We start from the raw sequence: 22,897 nt of genomic DNA, 5'->3' as shown, positions 1-22,897 counted from the left end.
TAACCCCTTTTTCCCATCTTCCATCGTCCATTCTGTTGGTCGGCTCCGTGCTCCTGCTGCCGGCGAACATCGTAGAGAGGGGGGAGTCGTGCTTCTTTTAGGGGCGCAACCAGCTCTTGAGGTCGGCTAGGGCGAAGTACTACGTTGTGGAAGAGTTTCTTCTTCTCCTGACGGGAACTAGAGTGGGACGAGTGGCAGCAGTAGTAGCGGCCTATACCGCTGCGTTGTACTGCGAGACGACTTCGCCACCGTCGAAGCCGTGTTGGGATCTAGAATCAGGCAAAGAAAGGTTCTTCTTGGACGATCCAACTGAGGGAGACCAGTGCGTCGACTCGACCAGACATACAGGCCCGCTACCGTCAGGGGGAACGCGTCCCTTATGGTGCTAGAGGCGGCCTGGGGGACCCAGTGGAGAGTCGACAAGAAGCGGGCGTTAGCCTACGAAGGTGAAAGCAAACGTTGAGCAAGGGAGGGAGCAAATGTCTCCCACCGTAGGAGGCCAGCGCAGCTAGTCAAGCAGAAAAGAGTAGGCACACAACAACGAGAACCGACCGAGAACCTAGTCGACCGGCCGGTTGTCAGTACACGAAACAACAGAAGATCTCGGGCGGCGAGGGTTCCTACGGCGGAGGTATTGGTGCTAGCGAAAGGAAAGTAACTACAAAGGTGGGGAGGTGATGGAGAGGTGAAAAGACAAAACGCTGCCAAAGAGACTCTCTTATTGCGGTTGACTTTAGTGCTAGTAACCGACAGTGGCACTACAGCTCGTGATAGTTGGGTTAGGGAACTTCTTTAGAGGACTGCTATTATTACTGCTGAGAAGGTACCACACAGTTGCTGCATTGCGCGGTGCTAGAAAAACCAAATGATCCGGCGGCCAAAAGAGGACTGTGTTAAGACCTGCCAGCCTGCTTCCGGTCAGCCAGTGAGACGACGTCATTGGCTGTTCCATTGCAAAGCTATTTATATAGAGAGAGGAATAATAGGGATCAGTTGGCTAGGTTATGAGAGGGGGATTTTCGATGATGCGGCCAGCATGGCAGCGACTCGTTCCGCCTAAACAAGCGCTCCACAAGACCAGCATACTAACTGCTAACTTAGTTTAGCAAAGTTAAGACGTTTACCAAAGGACAAGTCTCGCCTGGCGTATAGTCAAGCAATTGTCAGAGTCTATAGTATGATACCTGCAAAAGCTTTATGAAGCACTTGTTAGATCTTCAAACAGAATGGCAATATAAAGAAATACATCGACGACTTTTAGAGAGGTAGTGCACGCTAATCATATTCGCAACGGAAAGAATTTAAAAATGGCTTTCTACCACGTTTGTTTTCTCTTACTCGAATCATCTTTTTTTAAGCTTTTTTAACTCATTTTCAATTTGGTTGAACCTGTTCAGGTAATCTTTTTAGCGCTTTTTTTTTCAATAACAGCAGTTGAATACAACGTACGTTATGTATTAAATGGGCGGGTTCTTTGAGACAGCATTCAGTAGCGTCATTAAGTATACAAAAGACCCACTTGAATATATTTCATATAAGCAATGAATACTAATGGTTCTCTATTTAGAGAAAAGGGTCAAGCCGTAAATAATGCCATATATAGGACTAATAAAACTGTCGATGTAGAGAAGTTTATTTATATTGCAAATGCAGTATCAGTTTGTTTCTACGAACAAACAAGTCAGTGAGTATTATGAAAAAACGTGCACGCATCGGAACGGTAGAACTGTTGTAGCGTCCACTCGTATGGAACTGTTATTGTTTTATGGTTCTTATAAACAGGAACTGAATTTTACCTAGGTGACAATTAATACTGTTAATTTTTTCTAGACCACCTACGGTTTGAAACTTCAGTATAAGCGAGATTGTCTGTATACACTTATATTGCACTCAATTTTCATCTTTTTCGACCAATTTACTTAAATCAGCTCTGTCCAACATTAATAGCAGTACGTCGCAAAAGCTTTATCGTTGTATCCTCTCGAGCTAGTATTCATCGCAAGTTCGATTCGTATTGTGTGTAGACCACTGAACACGCGGATTCAGGCTGTATTTTTTCGCTGATATTGTCAAAACGTATTGATCATTCTAAGTTGTATATACGATTTGGGGGGTGGTCTCTTGATGTTCAATTTTAACGCCACTGGCTATAAGAAGGAGCTCGAGACAAACGTCCCGGCGCAATGGGGACCAGTAACAGCTTGTGGACTAACTACCCTCAGGCTGTATAAACGCAGGTCAATACACCAGACTCAATGGAGAAATAAATAGTAGCTAAAATAGGATGTCGCGTGTCCTATGCGAACATTGCTAGTGTTCTCAGCACAAGCAATAGATGCTGGCCGAGGACACGGGATTCTGTAATTTGTCGACCCGGATCATCATTTGAGAGCAAATTTAAAACAAGCAAACAAATTACGACAGGTGGCGACAAATATATAAACAAACGTACGAGCAAATAGTCTTTGGATCAACAGACTCTTCATCAGCTCCATCAAAAGCGTACATCTAAATGTAGTTAAGCTGCTGTTTTTTGTAAGATGGCAGTCTGAAACAGGTTGATCCGTATTAGTTGGAAAATGCCATAGTATAATAGATTAATCTATCATTTATTACATAATTCTGACATAATTAATTTTCACGTTGTGCTATTTAACGTCGTATGCCTATAAGTCTGTCTCGCCTATGCTAACATAGAAAAAAGTCGGCTCTCGTGCGCTACTAAAGTCCGCTCGAAAACGTACGGAAGTTTTGACAGATGCTGAAATAGGACCGTCCGCAATTAGGAAAAAGTTGGTCTAATAGTAGATATCTACTATCTACATGAAAATGAACAAGCTTCAGAGATGTTTGAGGTCAAAATTTCCCTTCCGTTTCATTAAACTAGGTGAAGAGGTACACGAGTTTTACTTTTACACACATTTTTCCAGCCATGATGTTTTGTTGAGGATTACTGAAAGAAGTAAACGACAGATAAATGGTAAATATGTCCTGGTGAAACGTTTCCAGTAACGAATGATCATTACCTTCTATCATTATTATTATTATTATTATAACTACTAATCTATTATGTTCGTTTGTTGCCTTATTCTGCATTTATCAGATACCTTGTGATGTCAACGAAGCAAACATCTTCATACGTAATATATCCATATAGCTATCCATATCGAATATTTGTTGTTAAAAAAACCGTTTGAAAGACATAGCGGGTTGTCACGGCTAATTTAGACTGAAGATGTACTAATTAATCTTCTCTTATTTAAATCAGTCCGGACAGGGGATATAACCTGGAATGATGTTAACACAGAGAGACAAAGACGAAAATACTCGAAAAACAAAGAAGCTCTGTTCTCTTCTTTCGAGTCCCTCTATTTGTGAGCTTTTTTCGTTCAATATATATATATATCTATCATTATTCTTGCAGTGCTCAGTATTTGCCGTTCTATCCGGTCGATACGTTGAAAAACGAACTTGGAAAGCACGACGTGTACAGGATCATCCTAAAATGTATCAACCATAATATAACGAAAACATGTCGATGTGGGTATGTTTCTTAGATATATATTATAAGTAATATCCGACAAATATTGCCTGTTAATTAGGTAAGATGACATTCGGTATACATCTGCAGTCTGCACAAGATAACCATGAACAATGTGCTAATGCAATAGGTTTAAGCAGACGATATTTACGTCCTGGCACGTCCTAAATAATTAAGAATAGTAGAATAATTAAAAATAAAGACTAAGTAATCATTACATACAGTTATTCGATAACGGCTGTATGCGAGACAACATGCCTTCAAGAAAAAACAAAAGAACCCAACAACAACTCTTAAGCTACGAACGAGTAAAATAATTTTCATCGCAGAGATTTCGAACAAACATCGATAAAGGTTCTCTCTCAAAATTAGTAATTCAGTTTTTTTTCGCGGTTTGAGAGCAGCACTAGATACATTTCCTTACCTTATGTAGGTAAGCCTTTTTAAATTTTGAGGACCTATTTGTAACTTAAGCACATTATATTGTAGAAATTGAAATTGGATTGATGGTCTAATCGAGACGTAATCTCGTTATGTTCCCTATATTGCATCATGAAAATTTTGCAGCGAAAATATATTTACGTCCACTATATTAAACCGTGTTAATTTTGGACTACTCCTGTGCCATTACGGTTTGTGATCAGCACGAACAGCTCAGTCCTTGGAACCTTACGCATCATTGTAGGTAAACCCCCCAAGGTGCTTTCGGTTGTCCCCTTGTTTAATATAATGCTCTTGCGGAAGAACGAATTTGTTGACACGTATTTGAATCGATACCACGCTGATCTGTGTCTACAAATAGACGATCTGTAGTACCAGATTGCTCAATCGGCTAGTTTAAAAAAATCGTATAATGCGACAGACATTTAGTCGGAGCGCTGACAAACTAGCGCCATTTTGATAAAGACCATCACAAACAATTTTAAACGAAGATCCCGACAACGCTCCTCGGCCAGCTGATCAGCACGAGTGCTACGCTGCGATCTGTTATATTACGACCGACTATATTACACAGCATGCCGGTGGGTCTATTGAGAATAGAGGCGTATCAAATATGCTATATCAAGGGCCACGAGCCGTATTCGGGTTAGTATGGTTCAAATGAACCAGTTCATAATGTGATTTGTTGACCTGTACACTGTATTTAATGACAAGGGTATTCATATGCGACTATCAGTTGTCTATCTCGGTAACCATAGATACTTTGTGATAAGGCGAGAACCACCTGAGCAGATCCGAGTTGCCCGGATTAAACGCCTTTTTTGAAGTTACACCCTGTACCTTAAACATACGTACCTTATTATGCTATAAAAAAATTATCTAAATGTTGCCGTCGATTCCCTTGGCTAACATACAATCCAATATATATATATTTTCCTATACCCTGAAAACTTAGGTAGCAACGTTCACTCTGTCTCAGAGTTCCTCATCTGCGGCGGCTACCTTAATCATATGCAAAATACGGTTACGTGCGTCATATGCTTGATTTCAACGATAACACGCACTATACATAACTATATGTCTGGTATTTTTTTCTGAATTTATTTTTTGCCTTCGTTCTTTGAAGATCTAACTAACCCATAGATACAATCAATTGTAAAACGATGACGAATTTCCGAACTAGAACAGTTAGCCGTTAAATACTCTAGGCCCCGTAAAATCCATGTTCAGTTTCTATTCTTGTGCTTTCGCTTGCTCACAGATCTCTGATTATATTACTACACAAACATATATCCTTTTTAACGAAAATGTCGGTAGTGAAAACTCTAGCTGGCGTGTTGTGGTTCAAAGTGTCACAACTAGGCACCCCCCCCCCCACTCAATGCAATGGCTCTAAGCACATGATATGAGGCTGCGAGTGAAAAATCATTCTATCCATTCCGTATATGTACATCGTTACACGAGAAAAAGCGGCCGGTTGATGGCTTTTTCCCTCCCCTTTCATTGCTTCATTTCCCCATTGCCCTCTCAGACGACTGGTATGCCCTCGTTACATATGTACCCCAGAGGCCCTTCGGTCTCCAATGCTGCCGACTTTCGCCCTTCCGTTGAGGTCTTTGGCAGTTTTTTTTTCTATTTCCTATGGATGTTCCTCTCGTTTGGCTCCTGGCTTCTGCCTGCTCGCTTCTCCGAGAGCCAATACTTGCGTTTGCTGGCTGACCAGCCATTTTGAATGCAGAGGCTTCTTGCTGTACGTTCTGCCTAATGCGATCGGTTTATTTGTCTTGCCAATCTGATTCCTTCTACTGCTGCAACTGTCTGTACTATTGCAGGCAAGCAAAAAGGCCGACGGCGCCAAGACCGGCTGCGAGCACGACATTACTTCTTTCAAAGTCTTACTATTTAGTATAGCTTACAAAACTGATCGGACGAAGGTCCTTAATAGTTGCCGATATTGGTTTAACCGCGCTCGTATTATCGGAAAACAGTAGGTGTTGTTGCTTATGATTTTCCTTTTCGAACCTTTCTTTCACTAACTGTCAATTGTTTCGTACCGTTGAAAACCTTCCCTTAGCCCTATCATGCTGTTTTACTTGGATTTCAAAGATATATATATATATATATCGCGCGAAAAGATACGGTCTTACGACATGTAGTCTTCGCCGATGGCGAACAATTGCACAAGCGGTGCTTGAAGTTTATTTCTCACACGATGGCAATTCCGTAGCTGAGAAACAGAGGCTTATCTAAAATGATTTTTTCCCAAAGCAACTGTCGTCGAATGCAAAATATGAAGTGGAATAAGTTGAATAGATTGAAAATTCGATTGTTCAACTTAACAAGCCATTGCCTATTAGCTATTTTTAGAGTCCTTGTCGTACACTCAACAGTCACTCTGGGATGTTTTGGCAACTTTTTGATGTTGATGAAGCACGAACAGGAAATGTTGAAAATGTTTTTTGTCTCCATTTTATTTGGTCATCAGCAAGACAAAAATTGGAATCGGCTACAAAATCGGCTACCTTTTCTTTGATTAGGTGATATGAGGACTTGATAGATACATTATATATACCGAGGAATAAAGTAAATACGAATATTTCATATATATATACCTGGTACAGCTAAGAAGTTTAGTTATGTTAAGAAAAACGGTTTTTGATGGTTCCAAATAGTTGACTTTCGTTAGTTGGATAATAATGCGCTTGTACAAACTGAATATGACCGATGGCTAGGCGTATGGTAGTACATAATAATGGGAAAAACGTTGAGTAACCTTTACTCAATAATGGAATGCACTCATACCAATAAAACCGCGATATATCTTGTGTTTTTAACGTTCCCAGAATCTGGACCTGGAGAGTCAAGGGTGTCTCGAGCAAATGTTTCATCATAGAGAGAACCTTATATGAACATATGTAAAAAAAAAAAAGTATTTTTTATTTCAATGTGGAGTTATCAGCAAGGTTACCACACTTAAAGCTCGTGTCGTTTAAGCGCATGTCTGTGCAACTAAATTTTACTCTAGGGTGAAAAAAATAAAAGGATATGCACTTTTTTCGGATGAAAATATATCCATTCACGCAAGAGCACTTAAATGAGAGCCTGAACTAACGAAGCTTTCGATAAGGTTATATATATTCTAGTAGCCCTCAACAATGGTGAAAGCAACGTATTTCCAAAGAGCGCTCAGATAAATGTTTAGCTGATTTGGAGAGAACCTAGTTCTGCTACCCTAAATGATGTTAGACTGACAAACGTAATGACGACCTAACGATCAACGGGTAAAAAGAGAAGTTGTCTTGTCATTTAAGCGATGGGCTCTGAAGCGAACCATGACATTACGACCCTCACACTACCTGGAAAATTAAAGACGTCATTGGTAGTATCCAGTAGAGTTTCCATCAAAGCGAATAAAGTTTACACTATATAGAATAAATTAGCACACGTTGAAGTGTCTATACATCATACAGAGCGGAGGTGAGGCTACATCGGCCAAATTTAATTCAATGCTTTCAGTAAAAACAAACAGCGCCCGACCGATTTGTCAGGCACCCTTCTATTATGTGGCCCGAAGGGGCTCTCTAATGTCGATTTATTCTCGACAAAATATCAATTTAGGACATCCATGTCGCCGCCCTGTATAGCTTCATTCGGTGGGGCTACATAGACCGGAAGTGGGGCTATTTGAGTCACTATTTCGTGCGAAAAAATCAGTGCTTCCATTATAGCTAAAACGAAAATACTTTTCGTCAGCGTGATTCTGACATTATTCACTGCCAAGTTAGACAGGTCGAAGTTAATCACTCGTTTACTGTCGGTCAACATGAAGTTCTGCTGAAACAGGGTTTTGAATGGCTCAAGTGCTAACGTTTACGCGAGTTGCATTTTGTTTAAGAAGCGATAAGGGACTATAAAACTGTGCGCACCGTCCCTCATTAACTTGATTACGTTTATAACTGTTTTGGTTATGAGTGATTTTGATGTAAATAATTATCCATGGCAAACTTTGATTCGAAATCGTTGTTTTTGCCAGTAGGGTAAGTATGACGACACAATGATTTCATTTTGTTTCAGTTAATTAGTGAAGGTTTGCCTTTCAAAAACCAGACGCGTCGTTAACAACAACGAGTGCAAGACATACATTAGTTCTTCATAAGCTAAGCTGATCTTGATTCCTCTACAGAATTAACATCGATATAGTTTTAGGTGTGTTCCAAAGCCAAACCCGTGTAACCGCCAGGGTACGTATGTCATATGTCTCAATATTATCATTTTTATAAATTCCTTCTAATTTTCTTTTCAAAATGTAACCAGCTAGTAGAAAAATCGATTGCCTATTTTGCTACGTTACCATTGAACACGCGTTCGATCGATTGAAACGCAAAATCTGGTAAGCAAAGAAAGAAACCGCACGACATTTTTGACTCATATGTATCCGAAAAGTTTGATAACACCAATATTTTTAAAATAGCGCTTCCTTGTATTTTTTTTTCTATTTCAACGGTGCTATTGGCGATTCAGTTCTTTAAAAAAATAAACACCATATGTTTTCTATATGACGAGAAATTCTTTATTATCAACGCAAAAATGAGTCGCTTCATCAATAATCACCGGCTACTTCACGATCCGGGAAATATGCCCATTGCGAATACAGGCAGGCAAATTTTTCGCCGAGGTTCGTGTTTGAATTACGGTGCCCAATGAAGGAGACATTATAACACGATACCGCTCCCAGCAAAAGCGAGCGAAAAGAAGTTTATGCGCATGCTCTACAAAGTCTTATGCATATGAATAGCTAAAATAACTGAACGAAAACCATACATCTTTTAACAAGATGATCCACTGGCCCACACAAAGGAAGGGCTACTTGAGAACACGAGCATGTTCTGGGATTAATTTATATGGCCGCTAAACAGCCCAGATTTAAACTCGTTGGGTTAGTATGTATAGAGCGTTATGAAGCGAGAGTCCACTAAGAAAGCTCAGCACCGCTACGTTCACTCGTTTATTTGAACTATTAAGAATTATAAACGGAACATTCTATCGGGTCTCTGAACCGTTTCAGACACAAATTGAAGCTGTAATCACAATATATAATGGTTAGATTTTTCGTACACGACCCTCAGAAATGACACTTCTGACACATGCAAAAGGATTCGTTAAAATGTCTCTTTTTATTTAGACCAATCATAGAAACAAAACATGAGAAAAGTCTTAACATGGATACATATCGATGTCATGCCTAGACGTTTCAAGTTCTCCAGCCCAGCGTACCGTTTAAATCTGTTGGATCCATCCAAAGAGGGCATAGTACAGAAAGTCCTGCAAGGAATATTCTATCCAGCATTTACATAGACTGCTCTACTCATGAATACACCGAGACAAGAAGGGTAGCACATAACCTTCGTAGAAACGAGGCCCTACGGATAGGTCCCTTTTTCCTGCTTGTCCTTGGGCAGTTCATGACGTTATCAAACCAACGTTGACGACGATGCACAAGATACAACTTGAAAGTTCGCCCTTTATGACAACGCTTGCTGACGATATGGGTATGGTACCGACTTTGCCGGGCCTAAAATCCAGTCAGACTTGGCAGCCGTGCCTATAGCAAGAAAAAAGGCCCGCTTGCTTAAAAGCAAAACCTTTTTGCCGAAACGCTCAAGCATGTCATGCACGAACAAAAATGTCTTGTCTCTATTGCCTATACGTAATATGAAGTACATACGTATAGTATTGTGGTAAAAAGGGATTGAGCTACTGTCACTGCTTATGTCTGTTCATCGTCCATCGCCAAAGCAGACTTCAGGCTGATAATCCTGGTGGCTGTCGTTATTATAGAATGACAAAAATAATAAACTTGACGGAAGGTCAACTTTGAAAGAAGCTGTCAACTGCTCCGGAGAGTTTGTTAAGGGCGTACACTTTATCGTTTCCTTAAAAGCCAGTCGTCATTACGTGACTGTGAGTATGTACAAGCTATTGTATATACAGAACTATTATTCTTATTTTTCATATTATTTATTTGAAATTTCAGGTTGGCATACCGATTACTTGTGTGATCGCTTTTACTTGAAGGAACGTATACGCGACCCATGAATATGGACAAGTAAGCCATCGGTCCTACGGTGCTTTCAAGCCAACAGTTTGGTCGTTCCTATATTCTCAAATAGTGGTGGTATTCCGATATAAACTCGGACAACTAAATTATGACCGCTTTCTTCTGCCTGTGCCTTGAAAAGGCTTGAATTCAAACATTATAAGGCTTCCGTCGTGCACCAACCTGTGCTTTTTCTTGCTTTTGTATCTACCATAATGATATTTTTACACACATGTTTGACACATCGATTTAAAGCAAAAACAAAGAAGTTTTCGGTTAATTTGTCTTAACACACATGTGTTGATGTCCTGTCATTGAAATATTTTCAATATCGTACCGCCCTCTATTTACCATACGTCGGACCATGGAACAAACCATCCGTAGTGCCCTGACAGCATGTTCATCCTTAACGCTTCCACAACAGCCGTTTGCACCTCTCGTTGACACTGAGCTCTTTCAAAGAAAAAACATTTCGTCTTGTCAGGTGACGAAACGTTATTTGACCAACAGAGAGAAACAGGATCGTAGCAGCAATGAGTCCTGTCACCCTTGTCTGCAATTCAAAGCTTACGAGGCACAAAAGATGCGGAAAGAATTGCATTTGGCTAAGAGAAAACGCGCCGAGTTCGTCAGCACATCAGAGGGGGCTCTGATTGGAAGTGACATGGCGCCTTATCCTTCTTGCTACATCTAGTTGATGTCCGGGATAGGTAAAGTGTATCTGGGCAAATTTCTTTCCAGAAGTGCATACACCTGATGATCGCAGCATGTATATAGACCTGTTCTGTTCATCAACCGGCGGGCGGTAAAACAAGCCAACTTCTCTCAAATGGCAACAGCCGTTGTAACCTTTGGCTTCATATGAGAATCCTGTGTTCTATACCGCATAGCTTATGTTTATACTTTGTCGTTCTGTAACAAAGCGATACACTCTATATTTTCAGCGATGTTGTATAGTCGTAATGTGCCTTTTAAGCCCTGTTTGATGCGTGTCAGCAAATAAATCATGGCTAATTATTTATTTGACTATAGCAAACGGTTCATCCATTCTAAAATTAACCTATAATTATACTCTTTCTCTTCTTCGTTCGCATAATCCATGTGCATCTTTTGTCCGTTGACGTAATGCGATTGTCATAGTCAGAACGAGATGTAGGTAGATGTAAACGCACACAGCATTTCATTAAGATTTGTCCTTCCCTACAGGATACGCGGATCCCAAGTCGACCTTAAACGTATTTTCAAAAAGCTACAAATATTTTTATAGAACGAATACATTGAGTACTAATTTCATAAGCTAGTACATAGTTCCAACCATTTATAAAAACCTTTTGTGTTTAGCGGCCTAAGTTTGGCTTGCGCGGTCCAAATATATTGGCTGGCGGTTTGCGGTTGCCGATGCGACAAAATCTCACTTAGAGACTGATAACGACGCGACTGGCGGCGTCTTGCTAATTAATTCCGGCCATCCCACTGGCCCTGTAGCTTCATTTTGACGACCCTGTCATTTTCCCACTTCTCTGCGATCTCCAGTAAAGTGGAAACTGAACCGAGTAACTGATTTCCAACCCAACCAAATTTTCCCATGACGGAAAAGAGGCGACATGGTGAATTCTCATCTTTCCCCGACTTGGCCGACTTTTCCCACTAGACCGTCTGCGTGGGTACCCCCTCCCCCAAGCAACCATTAGCGGCAGAAGGATGGTTAGCAAACCAGTCAGCTAATATATGTGTACTTCAGGGCGCTTCTCTCCTTGCAGAGTTCTCGTCTGAGAGATGCGCGACCCTGTCATTGTGTCAGCACAGTGTTGTTGGGGGGAACTGCTAGAAGGAAAGAACGGTCGTAATGGTGACGATGTTGAAGGAAACAGTAACTGTCGGGGGAAGCTGATCCCTCTTCGCCACCTCGCAAGGCGAAAAGTGGCCAGCCAGGAACAGAGGGATAATTAATTAATGGCGACAGAAATCATAAGAGTAGCGATGGAAAGCGGGTCGCGAGCGGGCGAAATAACCAATGAGCGAGCGAGAAAGCGGGCAAGCGACCCGGTCCGTAAGGTCCCAGCTGGTTGTCCTTCCGTTCTTACCTCGTATTACTATGTAGCTTCTAGTTTATAGCGGCTCAACCGCCGCTTTCCATTGGGTCGCATTGTATATATCCACATGTTACCCCTACACATCGCTAGGTCCATACCATAGGCATCATGCCACTTCTTTGTCCGTCGCCGTGAGCTTCGTCACCTTCATCATTTTCGATTTTTCTGTGTGAGACATAAAGCGGAGATACCTCCCGCCATCAACCCCTGTCAGGGCCGCAGTAGGTTGCTAGTAGGGAAATGCGGAATATGGCCGCAGTACATTTTCAGTAATAGAAGAAATATTGTGGTACAAATGCTTGTTTTTATATGAAGGAGAAAAATGCTAAAAAAACAATTAAATGAAAAATATACTGAACAATAATACCTTCTTTTGATTGTAGTGGATGGACGAGCAATTGCACTAATTTCGCTGCCATATTAGTCGACGTCGTAAGTAAAACATAAATAGGTGTTCCTAAATAGCCCTAAAAAAATTTTACTATGGTTTTTGCTAGAAGAATATGTTTAGAAGTACTAAGAAAATTAAATTAACTACATTTGTGCCGCACTAATACTGCGATATTTTATTTAAAAGCGCTGTTCTATGAACAATTCCTCCCCTGACCAGCTACTTCACATCACTGTTTCATTATTCTGTTTGGGACTGGATCTACTAGAAGGACACTTTAATGAAAGCTCCGGTTGACGTCTTGACGGCGAGAAACCAGCCTGTAAGGGCACAAAGTTCACTGTCTAAACGAGGAGAAAGACCATACACCTTTACAGATGGGCGGTTCTTTGGACATATGCCATATGCTAGCTAAGTCTCGTTCATGCTTGAAATTTCACTTCTTCAAAATACCTAGGTCGACGAGCATTACATTATTACATCTGCTTCTGATAAACCTCGGTCGACTATAAAGGCAGATATTATGCAGTGCAGAAAAGTGCAGCGAAAACTGAACTTATCTTCCATGGACGGTGTACGCCATAACTAGGTATCCGTCTTCAAATGGCGGCCATGATGATAACGCCTGGACAAATATCATGTTGATTAATAAGATGTATTTACTCTGATTATATAGCATCAGCCGTTTTTCCTCAATGCGTTTTGCAATTTTACCGGGAGGAAAGAATCTGGCGGTTACTTCTGACATGCAGTAACTTCATAATGTCTATTCAACATATAAGACTTCTAATGTTAATTGAAAAAAGCTACCGTAATTTAATTCATTCAAATTTCAAGTAAGCTGTTGAATATTTGAGAACGACCGATTCATGACCGCAAAAACAAGATTAGCTTATGCAGCATAGCTATCATTCCTGAGGCCGGTTATCTCGGCCCATTTCTTGTTCAACCTAACAATGGTCAGTTATTTCTCAACAATAATCACTCTGACTCACTCTCGCGTATTGATTCCTTGTAGCAGCGTTGAATGGGTAGGCAACAAACGCTTTTCGTATCAGGAATCAATACGTCCCCATAGTATTTTAGGGGGTAACGCATTTGCCTGCTAATATTGGGAATACGTTGTAGTTTAGGTTCGAAGCCGGGTATAGGCAGACTTCGTTTCGTGATTGTAACCGGCCGTTTGTCTGATGGAATGTTTAACAGTAATACCGGATGAAAACTCGAAACACAGGCAAAGTGAAAACATGGGTTGCACATGATTGAATATCAATAACTCTACTTTGGGTGGTACTTCTCCTTTTTTTTGCTAAATTGTTTACGCTTAGGTACCGCTGTTTCCCCTTTTTATAATTGGCGAATCTCTACCTCGTCGTTGTCGCTATAGTGAGCTCATCGTCTTTTGTGGCGTGCTCATGACCAGCGTCAAACTGGAAAATCGTTCCGATATACCCTAACATCTAAGTCTTATACAATTCCGTTTAGAGTTCAGGCATTCGATCTGAACTGAAACAAGCCAAACAAGGACGCCTCGTTGGTTTCAAGCTTTTTAAGAGCAACATACCAAATGATAGGTTGACAGGTCACTCACATGGTGCTTGGTATCACATCGGATCATGCGGAAACGAGTTCTCTTATAGGGATTGTTTGCGAGTAAACAACCGATGCAGTAGTAACGCGATCTAAAACGAGATCGTGCTTTCGACGATGTCTGTGTAGTTCTTGAGCGAGCAGGCGAGCTAGCGTCGCAGAACGTCAGCCGCGACTCCAATGATAATCACCTTTGCTACTGCCGCTGCTGATACGATGACGAGCAGGTTTCAGGTTGGATTTTACACATTTTGAATTTTGTCGCGTTCGTCCTGGCAGTGAGTACATTCTCTCCGTAAAGAGAAAGATATAGAAAGAAAGGTACAACATACATTTTGCTGTTCTCATGCATGTTCGTCTAGCCGCCTGACTCAAGACGTAAATAGGTGCAAGACAGTAGCGTGCAGGCAGATGATGCGATTCCGAACTCCTCCGAGCACACCGAGTGCACGCGGAACGTGTCATCAAGCAAAGATTTTTCCTTTCCGACTGGCCCATATATGCAAACGTTCCTAAAACCGTTCAGCTATTGTAAATGCAATCGTTGTTAAACAATAGCTAGAAGGTAAATGTCAGCATGGTTATGTTCGTGTTCGTTTCGGAGTTGTCTTGAACTGTTATTTAATCATTTTGCCTATTTTTAATTTTATTTGTCATAAATGCTATTGGTTAATCGTAAAAACCACATATTTTATTCATTTCTAACTAGCTAACACATCTAGGTAAACTTTTATCATCGAGTTTTTGTTTACCGGGCCATTTGCAAGATAGTAATTTTCGAAATAGTCTAAAAATGAATTAGTCTGCCTCGTCTACTAATAAGATTTGTTTTGATTTGCGAACATACATATGTTAGATAACTAGAAAAGCGGTACAAAAGCTAAGATAAACCCCTTGATAGGAACACTCTGAACCTGAAGCAGTGCAAGGGTGAGATGGTTATCGGCCTAGACAACTTTTCAACTGTGTAAATGAAGCAAAGCTAGCCATGACCATCAGTGCAGCTAACAACAATGAGGTACACCACTCGTATTCCCATAGCAGCAGGGACAATATAAACAAAAAAAACCTGTCAGCCCTATACGTCAATGCTGTATCTATCCCGCGGCATTGTCATCACTAGTATCATTGATATATTGGCTTAAATCATCAGGTTTGTTGACGTTATTGCTATTTCTAATCTAACTGTTTTGATTAATTAACAATGAATGCGTCTCTGCTGGACGAACGTGTGCGTATCTCATTGTTTTTCTAAAACAGTATCGTCTATATCTAGTCGGTATAGATCATCGGTACCGACCGTACCGTTGTTGGGGGTAACAATTTGATTTGCTTGTTCTTCAACCTAAAGGTCAATTTATTTGATTTATTTAACTGACCTTCTAGTGCCTCCTAGGGACAAACTGGTAAGCTGCATTGTACACGTGAGTTCGAGACGTCACTGAATCGGCTGGTTGTGAATTCCTAGGAACAATGAGAGTATACTAATTATGACAAAAACGGGCCTCATATATTACCGACAAATGGTGGCTGGAATTGGAAATAAAATGTTCTAGTTGACTAGAATTCGTTGTATCAAGTTTCGGCTCTGACATTTTCCAGGAAGCAAACATTAGAGTCCACACAGTCCTCCCGAATAAATGGGATTTAGCTCTAAGTATCTTGTAGAAACAGGTGCCAAAGTAGCTTCCCTCAACTTCGTTTAACATTCGAGTAACGATCTTACTAGGTCTCAGTGGCATACTGCTTAATGATGGCCAGGTCATCATTTATAGCCGTAAAACCTAGGCTCGTCTACGGAGGAAACCTCACACAATGCATGCCCAATATTTTGTCTCAGACGGTGTGAGAAATTAGCATTTGATTGACGTTTTACGTATGAGGTCCCATAATGGAAACCGAGTTTAATCGTTGAAAGTTGTCAGGTTCAACAGAACGCTGAGTTTAATAATAGCCCTCGTAGTGTGCCCTATTCCTGGTCTCTTTGAATAGCTTCTGCCGTTGGTAGATTTCTGGGGTGCTGCTTAGGAACCACGAGTGCACTTTTTTCTCTCTCCCTCCCTCTCTCTTTCTCTCTCTCTCTACCCCTCTCGTTATTTATGTGTCTGTGTACAGTTGCTTTGGCTAGATTCAGTCCGGAGTATACTAAGCGTTTTCTCTCGAAGCATATCCGGAAATCCCCCACCTCATCCGCATGTCAAAATCGCGGTTTGAAGGGTACCGATAGGGGCGCAAAGGCGCTGGTGGTGGCGACGGTTAGGCCACATCCGCTGTTTCCACGTGTCCTTACGGCGTATATAATCAGCTGCTAAAATCCAACCCTGACAGTGTCGTTTGTTCAACGCCACGGATGGTTATTTACCTACGATCTGCTCGACAGTATTCAGCGATCAAGTGCTTAGTCAGAGCTGACTGGCCATGTTAAGCCTTATGTACTGCGGCTCCTCCTCGCACTGCTCTCGACAGTGACAGCCGTTGGTAAGAGCGCCCGTGGCACTAACATGAGCTTCCGATGGAGACGTGACTATCATTGTCGCCGGAAATAGCGAACGCAGTTCACTGGCCGCAGCCGATGCTGTTCCTTTGCGCCTTGCCTCACCCGTCTGTCAATATACCGTCATCAAATTTGACGTGTTCTTACTAAAGTGTGCTACAGAACATGTTAGCGACACTCATCATGCGCACATACGTAAATGATAAATATAGAAGAATGCGTGCAGATACACGGTGCAGGTATAAACATGCATGCACGGAGACGTCCGTTGTTGACGTAACCAATTTCGGTCTATGATAAATGACACGAGTCTGTCGAATGTGGACAATCTCAAGATCACATTACAAATACCAGTGCTTACCATGAATATTGTGCCGTTTACGAGGACGCTTAGCACAGGATCTCTTTACAAGCTCAAAACAAAACGTATAGTTTTAGACAATTTTTTTACGCGAATCGAGCGTAATTGCCAAGTTCTTTATTGCAAATAGTCACCTAGCTCCCTATGCATAGAGTGCGTAGTTCGGTAGACCGCTTTTTGAACAATTTCATAGGAAAAGCCCAGTGATGTAATTTATGTAAACAGGGATGTCATGGTACGGATGTTCTGTAACATATTGCAAGTCAAACTTCTCTTTCAATAATTTCGGTGTTTTGAATACGCTACGGTAGGTGGCATTGTTCTGAGGATGCCACGTGGCTGCAGGCAAAAATTTCGCCATTACTTAGGCAGGACAGATGGCTAAACACGTGCACGAAACAGTACAATCACGGTTGGCTTGTAAATATGTTCCGATCCACTTTTTATTGTATAGCTATAAATAAATAGTGACCTTTTTTTCATTCCGTGACACGAATAGCTTGCCAAAGCAGCTGTTGTATGCCTTTTTCAATATAGGACAGACGCATCCATCACTGACTTTTGTCTGCTGTTGGATTAAAACATTAGTAACCATTTATACAAAAATTGTGTAGGTTATACAAGCCGAGGAACGATAGATCGTGTGCAACTTCTTCTTTTATAAATTTATCTAAAAATAACTGCCGCGCCACATAGATAATTAGGTGCATACGTGAAGGCAAACGTCGCATAGAGGTGCGGCCGAAATCCGAAGATGAACTCCCAGCTAAACGATACCCTTAAAGGTGAAATGTTGTCAGCTAAGTTCAACAATATAGGCCAGCGATCCTTAAACTTAGTAGATGCCTTCGACCGCTTGAAACTTGATTGAACCCAAATAAGGTGGTTCTGAAGGACCAAAGTGTTTTATCCACGCTATTCCATGTCGGCAGGGTGTAAAGTTCTACATTTGATATCCGGAATAACAGTGTGAACCAGTAAGTTCTACAAAAAGAAATAGGAATTGTTACTTTTTTTTTTAGCGAAATAAAGGCATTGAGAAAATGGTCTTTTAGTGAAAACAATCTGTTGAATTTGATAGATTCTGGAAAGCTTCTGCCGGACGCTCTATTATCTATGACGCAGTAGATCTAAACATACGGTGCATTTTTCTCAGAAGCGGATCTCCATACGCACGTATATAAGGTACACAGTTAATATATTTTAAAGTACAAAGCTGGAAAAAACTCAACTAGGCGAAAATATTCCCATTCAAGCTCTCTCGTGTTAATTTTCTAAGTATTTCAATATAACAAGGACTGTTGAGGATCACTGTATATTGCCAACGCCATAGCTTGAAACTTTCTCAAGTCCAACTGGGTGCTTCTTCATCAATCAAGCCAGATTTGGTACTGCGATGTTGATTTGCATGATCTTGGAAGAACCCGTTCTACGGGGGCAGATAGACTGAAGAAAACAAGCAACTAACATATTCATTAATCGCGCTTCGTTCTCTGTTATGTCGTGTCGCCGTACCAACAGGTTCCCATTCTTTCGGACCTTTTCTTGACCTTGTAACACAGTATCCAAAATCGATTCGAATGAAGACCCAGAAAAGGCACTGTGTAATACAACGTGTGCTAACCAGCACAACGCTAATTACACCATTCACAAGCTTGTGACGGGATGTTAGTTGTAGGATATTGAGGGCTGATCACAGCCTATCCAACTTCAGATTCCTGAGACGAGTTTTTTACCTCAGACGGAGGCTATATGCGCCTCTGGAGAAACTGGGTAGAATTCAGAAATGAGAAGTCATAGCCAGCGGATGTTCCCACAACCGTTATTATCTTGGACGTTAAATTAGACCCGTTATGTTTTACGGCAAATGTTTGTAAACGCATTAGATTTTGCCCAGAACTGGCTAGACTGATGAGGCGATTATTGGCAGGTTTGTTGTCGCGGACGTCTTCGTACAATTGTAATAGAAAAACCACTTCTATGTCCACAATATAATACAGGATATATAATATTACATAACTAGCCTTATTTATGACTCTAAAAAAATTACAGATACATTGTATATATAAGTAATCTATATTTTCTCCCTTTGAATACTAGATTAGTTAAGCCACGCGATCTAGCTGAATACGTACGGCACCTCATAACTTTTTGGTGCATAAAAAGTCGACTAGAATAGAAAATTATTTAGCGATTTTGATCTATACAACAGAAGCATTATGAGGTCAATTTACCTATATATTTTAATAAATTCAGTAGATTTTAGTTATAGCTATCAAGTTCACTTGAAGTATACGATGAGTATTGGTTCGTATATACAGGATGTGATCTATTCGTAGTTGGTATCTATTTCGAAAACACTGTAGCTGCAGCTAGCTATCTGGTCAAAGTGAAAAATAGCTGTCGTTGCATCGTCTGTTCTCTTAAAAAATACAAACTTAAATTTAATAATTAGCATTAATTTTCTTAAATTTTTACTTTAATTATAAACTCACATTTTCTAAGTAGCTTTTATTATCTGATAGGGCCTGCTAATCAATAAACCTGCCACTCCTGGTTATTTGAGCGTCGCATTTAAATGTGCATTGGCATAGATGACCACAGAGCTCGTCCTGTTAAGCCGTTACCTTTTTTCTTTATTCTTTTCTTTTACTTCTTATACTTTTTTTTCACTTCGTAGGATTCCATTGAACAGTGGCTTACGCCAGACAAATGAACAAATGAAACTTCTGTACAGAAGACGCCCAAACAGTGACTAATTCTACTTTGTAAAGCACCTCAACCAAAATTCTTTTCCTTAGCAACCCAATGCCTTCAGTTCAAGTCAAGTGAGTCAACGCCCCAACGCTCTCCGAAGCCTTCTGAGCGTCTGGTGCCTCGTTTCGCCCATCCGCCAACTCAGTCAGCCGCTTTCCGATGGTGGTGGTCATGGTGCTGTTGAGACTCATTTTCCTTTTGCCCTAGACGGTTTTGCGTCTCCATCCTCCTCATTGTCGACGGCTCTTTGCACGATCATTTAGAAGAAGAATAGCTCAGGTCCTTGTTGCGGACAGAACTGGGGCTCTAGAAAGACGTGGATAGGATAACGCTGGCGGCGGCTGAGGGTGCGCGAAGTAATGACAGCGTGATGGCGGGCTTTTCAAATGTTTCGGCATTTCCCACTACCCAGAGAGGAGACAAGAGCAACGACGACCAGCGCCAAATAACGAGATAATAGATAGACAAACGCTACCATCGAAATCGTTGACGGCGTCGAAGACGATGGCTGCACTGGCGAGAACAGAGGTGGCGGCGGCCGATGCAACGAGACCAACGTTTTCGCGCACTTAACCAGTTCAAATTCGCAGGCGACTACACTCGAGACAGCAGCAGTTTCGACCGCAGCTACCAAATGAAACGTCTCTCTTGTGGATTCGGTCCCGTCCATATCATTGCTGCAGCTGGCGTCGTTTGACAGGGCGGCCCCTGCGGACCGTTCGAAGTCGATGGTGCTGACCACAAGAAGGGTGCTCAAAGACAAAACGATAGACGCTAGCAGGGTAACAAAACGGTGTCGATTAGACATGTACATGCATGCCAGTGGTTTGAAGTGAAACAAGCCGAAAATGAACTCGAAAGATATCTGGGCATAGATGGGGCATATGGGAGTGCGAAAAAGTACTTTATAACTCAGGAAAAATTTCCAGATAAGTCAACAGGGGGCGGTGGCCTATGAACGAGTTTACATGGTGCTTGTCGTTTAGCCCCACTATTACTAGCCAGATTTTAATCAAATGGATAATTGAGTAAGCTCTGATCTTGTACAGTTTTCCAAACGAGCTTACACTTGTGGACGCCTTGATAGGCGTTAAAATAGCACCTACGAAACATTTACATCACCATTGGTGACATGACCATCAACAATGATTATTACAAAACACACCCCCTTCATCGTATATATATACACATGTATATGTATTTTTATAATCTGTCCATCCTCCGTTTCAGGCGTTACTGTCAATCAGCACGGCTGTGTCTATGTCTGTCTTTGCTGCTATATGTGGCTACTGATAGTTAAGCGGCATGGAAAAAATCGGCTTGGATACGTCACATCAAATTAATGCTAGCCTTCGAATCCGTTGTAGTATATTTCATCAACATAAAAAACAACAATGTCGGATTTTTTCTAAGTGAATCTGTGTGCATTTCTATATATCTCTATGAGTTGAGGCAAAAAGACGAGCGAAAATAGTAGGAAACCGTAAAGGGAAAAAGGATGTGGAAACCGGAATGGCAAAGTCCCAAGAGAAGGAGAAGCTACAACTATAGAAGTCAAAGTTATCACCAGAGTAGTAGTCTCGTGTACTTCGCCTAGAAAAGTTTTTTTTTTGCCGCCGACAAACACGGGAAAAGGGGCGGCTTCGGCTTGCCGTGGCCATTTCGACCGCGGCAACTGTGCTAACGGCTGTTTAACAGAGAAATCTGTTAACAAGAACCCCACCAGACAGATAAGATAGAAGCACGAAGTAATATCCGGACGAAAGGAATAGCTTGCATGTAATATAATAACAACCAATAAAGTAGCTAGCGATAATATAAGTGCTTATTCTATTACTATACCATATTTGTATGAGGTTGTTTTTGGCGTTTTGGCGATATAGGGTCTATAGCCGTATTTTGTCCTAATGAAAAATACTCAGATGACTGTAATAAAAAAACGTCAGTGCTCTACCTCGCACACTTTATGCACCGTCCTTCCTTCTATGTAGACAACAACTGGATAGAACAAATTTGTGGTCGAAACAAAATACTCGGACCGGCCGCTACCACGGGCAACAATTATATAAATACCCCTGGTATACTACTAAACGCAATATGTTTCGTCAAGGTAGAACAAGTCGAGTACGTTTAATATATAGCCTTGTCTTTATTTACTATCTTGGTTTGATTTTCCTGGCGAAGTTCACGCGGAAACGTATACGTAAATAAATCATATGCAATTCAGCGTGTAATCATTTACCACATAATGTATGTCTATGTAGAAAAAGCTTTCTTCTGCTATAGTAATTTCAAAAGAAAAGTAGATGCATTTGTATGAAATTTTTCTAGAGTATTTGAACAAACGAACAAGAGTCCTTTGTAGATTTGTAGTACGATAGTTTCTTTTCCATATATTATAGTAGTATATTTGATCTTAGGAACAATAACGGCTTCAATTATATGTGCACCTCATAAGCATCTCTTGCTCATCTTCCAAACAAAAGTAGCTCATATAAACTGGTGTTTGTTGACAACCTACTGTTGAATCTTGTAGGGCTCATCCGAAGACTCCAGCTGCAGCTCAGTATCTGCAATGATAAAAATACATGACGGTACTTCATCCTTGGTAAAATAGTCAAGAACCTAAAAATACTAGGCAAAAAATCGGTCTTTTTACCGTCCGAGAAATCGCTGACAGGAGAAGATTATGATCTTTAGACAACGAGCAATTGTCAGGACGTTCGTTTTACAGCGACAGAAGGGTTGCTGATCGCCATAAAGTACAAACGATACCGAAAGGATCCGCTGTGTAGTTACCATACAAGATGATAATCTTGTATGGTAACTACAACAAAGGCAACAACGACGAAAATACTTTTTGACACAAATAATTATTTATCGAACGTGTTATTTATTTTTAGCCATTGGCCTGTGGCGTGTCATCTCGGAGATATGTCGCGCAGGTCTCGCGATGCTGTCACAAAATGGAAACTTAGGTTCGAGGTTGCCTTTTGTGTGTTGAACCTATTCGTTTGTTAGAGCTATAATAACGAGCGACTAAGTAATCATTTGCCTTTATTTTATCAATACTGATATGCCATTGCATCGAACATTATCTATAATACGCGATTGCTGGGCTCAGTGTAAAAA

General features: G+C 41.0%; 1 long non-coding RNA gene across 2 annotated transcripts; it reads left to right on the top strand.

Annotated features, from left to right (window-relative positions):
• Window positions 1-17,079: 17,079 nt before the first annotated feature.
• On the top strand, window positions 17,080-21,732 carry LOC111260194 (uncharacterized). 2 transcript variants are annotated; one of them, XR_015310936.1, is made up of 3 exons: window positions 17,080-17,243; window positions 17,705-17,985; window positions 20,996-21,732. It is a non-coding gene; the product is annotated as an uncharacterized LOC111260194 (long non-coding RNA). The 2 variants fall into 2 exon arrangements; XR_002680174.1 differs by lacking the exon at window positions 17,080-17,243 and having other exon boundaries at window positions 17,251-17,985.
• The last annotated feature ends 1,165 nt before the right edge of the window (window positions 21,733-22,897 follow it).

The sequence above is a fragment of the Varroa jacobsoni genome, unplaced genomic scaffold (assembly GCF_002532875.2).
Source record: "Varroa jacobsoni isolate VJ856 unplaced genomic scaffold, vjacob_1.0 scaffold_40, whole genome shotgun sequence".
NCBI classification, from domain to species: Eukaryota; Metazoa; Arthropoda; class Arachnida; order Mesostigmata; family Varroidae; genus Varroa; species Varroa jacobsoni.
Note: the sequence above shows the minus strand (reverse complement) of the source record. Positions and strands in the feature narration are given on the sequence as shown.